Raw genomic sequence first — 4,510 nt, 5'->3', positions numbered from 1 at the left:
TGGCAGCAACTCTCCAGGGTTTTTATTTAATAAAAATAAATTTGACACAGATTTCTGGGATGAATAATGAGGAAAATAAAATTTTCTAGTTTAGATTCTCTGTACAAACATTAGTAAGACAGGAAAGAAGCAAAGTAACAAGAACACCAGCAAACATACAAAAATATAATTCTCTATCTTTGGAGATGGCAGGTGTTGCCACCACTCACCATATGCTCAGAGGCACATGTTACCAAATTCTTCCAAGCTACACAGGAAGTGGATTGGACTGTGAAAGACCAACCCAAATGGTGTTTGCATTTTGACCGATTTGTAGGGCAGTCCAATATCTCAAAGAGGAGGTCAGGTCTCCTGCTCCCCAGGTGCATTCACTATAGCTGCCCAATTTCCCTGCTTTTTAAAGTTTGATAGAAATAGCTGTGGGCTATAGGTGCATTCTTAAACTGCAAGGTTTTTTGCCTATAGTGAATATTGATAAAAGTGACAGTGTTGATAATAATTGTTATTGTTATATGACTTCAAGTTGATTACGACTTATGGCGACCCTATGAATCTTTGTTGGATATATTCATAGGGTTTTCCTGGTAAGAGGTATTCAGAGGTGGTTTACCATTGCCTTCCTCTAAGCCTACGGCACCTGGGATTCCCAGGCGGTCTCCCATTCAAGTACTAACCAGGCCTGACCCTGCTTAGCTTCCGAGATAAAACAAGATTGGGTGTGTTTAGGGTAGTAAGGCTGTAGATGTTGATAATAATATACCCTACACAGAATCAATAACAAGCTCTCCCCCTTGTGTTGGAGAGGGTGTGTGGAGCAAGGTACATTTTATCATATGTGGCGGTCTTGCGTGCTGATTGTTCCCTTTTGGGAGAATGTATTTAATGAAATCAACAAGATTACCAATCAATCCCTTCATTTAGACCCATCTCTGGCTCTGTTACTTATCGCTGATGAAGCCAACAATAAAATCATACACAAAACATTGACAGACTTTCTTCTTATAGCAGCACAACTGGTGATAGCTGCTTCCTGGAAAACACTTGACCCACATAGGATTCATAAATGGTATCAGGAAATATGGAAATTAGCACTTATGGAAAAACTAACACATAGTTCAAAAGCAATGAAACAAGGAACAGATGCAGACAAGTTCTATGAACAATGGAATAGCTTTATTGTTTTTGCTAGTGATGGGGCTTGCAAGCCTCCAACCTCGCATGGTCAGATTTGGCGGTCCACATTGGGATAATTATCTGGAAAACAATTCAGGACAATAACCATTTAATATATGCTTACCTCCCTAGAGCATTATAGGTACAATAACTCCTATTGTCCACTGCGCTATTTTCTCTCATTGTTGCATGAGTTATTCTTGTTTTGTATTCTGTTCTACCCAAAACCAATAAAAACATTATTAAAAAAAAATAAGCAAGAAGAGCTTATTCAGTAGATTTTATGGTAAGAGTGCCAATGAGAACTAAAATATATCATTTGGAATGTTTTCAGAGAGGCAGTGTGGCGTAGTGGATAGAGTGTTGGACTACGACCTGGGAGACCAGAGTTCGAATCCCCACACAGCCATGAAGCTCACTGGGTGACCTTGGGCCAGTCACTGCCTCTCAGCCTCAGAGGAAGGCAATGGTAAAACCACCTCTGAATGCAGCTTACCATGAAAACCCTATTCATAGGGTCACCATAAGTCGGGATCGACTTGAAGGCAGTCCATGTCCATTTTCAGAATGTTTCCTCATCCAGACTTCCCCTTTCTGATCCCAATTTTAGTGAACCAAGTACTTCTTTACTTGGTACTGAGCTCCCTATGAGAGTAGTCATAAGAGCTGCAATACAGCTTCCTCATATATTTATATAATCTTAACAATAATGTATTCAGCATGCCTTTTATGCAGAAGGTCCCAGGTTCAATCCTCAGCATCTCCAGGTAGTGCTGGCAGAGGGTCCCTGCCTGAAACCCTGGACAGTTGCTGCCAGTCAGTGTGGACAATACTGAGCTAGTTGCACCAATGGTTTGACTCAGTATAAGGCAGCTTGCTATGTTCCTCTGTGCTGCCTTTTGTTCGTGAGTGTTTGGAGTGGATGGGTAGAGGGGAGATGCCCTAGCCCAATACAGTTAGAGCATACGGGATCATCCAAGGGCAACATATATTTTGATGACTTCTCCTGGAAACAAATAATATGGATTTGTCTTATCCCCCTCCTCTGGGTGCCTACTCCAAGGGAAGCTCAGAGGATGGCAACAAGGGAGAGGGCTTTCTCAGTGGTGGCCCCCAAATTATGGAATGATGTCCTTGATGAGGTGCGCCTGGCGCCAACACTGTTATCTTTTCGGTGCCAGGTCAAGACTTTCCTCTTCTCCCAGGCATTTTAGCATGTGTTTTTAAATTGTTTTTATATTGTTTTGAATTTTAAAATTGTGTTTTAAGTTGTTTTTAAAATATGTTTTTAAATTGTGTATTTGTCTTAATGTTTTTGATTGCTGTAAACCGCCCAGAGAGCTTCGGCTATCGGGCAGTATACAAGTGCAATAAATAATAATAACAACAGCAACAACAACAATCATAATAATAATCATAATAATCATAATCCCCCTCCCCTTTTGTTCTCATCCTTAAGCAGCACAACAATGTTAGCTTGCTTCAATAAGGAGGATCCGAAGGGATGGGCCGTACTCATCAGGAATACAACGGGCAATCTTTGGTATTATCCAAAGCCATTCCAAATCCTTTTGCAAAGCCTTTGCATCGCCCTTTGATTATGAGCATCCTTGCAAGTTAGAACCCTTTGATCCAGAGGATAGATTAATGATTCTAGACACCTTGAGCCCCAAAGACATGGAGACTCCTCCCCTCCCCAGCTGTACAATTTTGCATGCTGAATACATGCCCTTACAGATGACATTTTAATAGGTGTGGATTGATATTCTCGTAAATCACCTGTTTTAAAAAATAACTGCAGTGGATTGCCAGTTTGTTTCTGGATCCAATGCAAAGTATTGGTTCTTACCTTTAAAGCCCTAAACATCTTGGGTCCTGATTATCTCTAGGAATATGTATCTTCAAATCTCAAGGTGGTTTACAGCGAATGAAAAAAAACCCTAACATCATCTATCAATGATAAAACAGACGCATCTATTATAGGCAACGGCAGCAATGTTTGAAGTCAGTAGACACAATATTACCACAGCACAAAGCAGAGGGTTTCTGGAAGGATTACTTTAGCTTGTTTATAAGATATCCCACCCTTTTTGCCATTACTAGCCCCCAAGACAGCTTACCATAACATTAAAACACAAGGGGTTGGACTTGATGGCCTTATAGGCCCCTTCCAACTCTACTATTCTATGATTCTATGATAAAACACAATCGGGGATAGAAACAAAACAAGATGAATTGATAAAAACTGTAAGAACAAAAGGAGACTAACCTAGAACATCCAATACAGCATGAATGTTGCCAATGCAAATGAAAAGGATGCCAAACACCTGGTTAGATTTTTTATATACATATTTTAATATGGACATAATTATCCGCAACATAAGCAGCTGACAAATGTAGACACAGGGCCAAATTATCCATTAGGCTTAGTAGGCTGAAGCCTAGGGGCCCAGAGCTCTTGGAGGCCCGTGGGGCACTGGCCCGAGGGCCCCTGGAGCTACAGAGGGCCCTCCGCTCTCCTTCTGCGATCCGCAGAAGCAGGACAGGAGCCGCGGATCACGGGACAAGAGCTTCCGAACCGCCCGCCATCCCCCCGCTTCATTTACCTTTTTCTCCGCTGTTTTTTGCGGTTTGCCATCAATCAAGATGGCGGTCGAGGTTTCCATAAGGGGCTGAAGCCTCTGCCGCCATCTTGGTTGATGGCATGCATGCGTGCCTAAGAGGAGAAGGGGGGCCCAAACACCAATCAGCCTAGGGGCCCTCCTCAGCTTAATCTGGCCCTGTGTAGACATCCTTATAAAGGTGCACGATGTAGCATTCTTCTGGAAGCCAAGCAGCTCCACAACTGGTCAGTGCCTGGGTGGAAGACTACCTAAGAACCCAGGCCTGCACCCTTAGGGGCCAGCACCACTGGCCAGCTGCCAAAGATCCAAACCCTCAGGAGGGGGCGCACTGCCTACCCTGTTGCGGACCCAAAATGCCAACTGCAGCTAGGAAGGGGGGAGAAATGTGATTCAGTTGACATTTAAAGGCAAACCTACCTAAGTTGCACTCTCCCAAATGATACAGGAGGTGAAATTCTTTGATATTCATACTTCTCTGAATTTTGCAATGGAGTTGTCCAACCAAACAACACTTACAAAAATGCATATACTGGGGTAAAATGTCCATGTAAATGCATGTATTGGTGAAAATAACACATTAGAAGAAATTGCAAAAATGTGTATATCAGACAAAATTGCATACAAAACCGTAGATACCCAAAGACACACCCAAATCCGGATGAATATTCTTGGGGATGTTTTTTAAAAATAAATAAATTGCAAACTCGTGCGGC

The 4,510-nt window shown here is 42.3% G+C and overlaps 1 pseudogene; it reads right to left on the bottom strand.

The window, feature by feature from the left end:
- Positions 1-625: 625 nt before the first annotated feature.
- Positions 626-744, bottom strand: LOC133386333 (5S ribosomal RNA; annotated as a pseudogene).
- Between the last annotated feature and the right edge of the window lie 3,766 nt (positions 745-4,510).

Source organism: Rhineura floridana, chromosome 5, assembly GCF_030035675.1.
Source record: "Rhineura floridana isolate rRhiFlo1 chromosome 5, rRhiFlo1.hap2, whole genome shotgun sequence".
Classification (NCBI taxonomy): Eukaryota; Metazoa; Chordata; class Lepidosauria; order Squamata; family Rhineuridae; genus Rhineura; species Rhineura floridana.
Note: the sequence above shows the minus strand (reverse complement) of the source record. Positions and strands in the feature narration are given on the sequence as shown.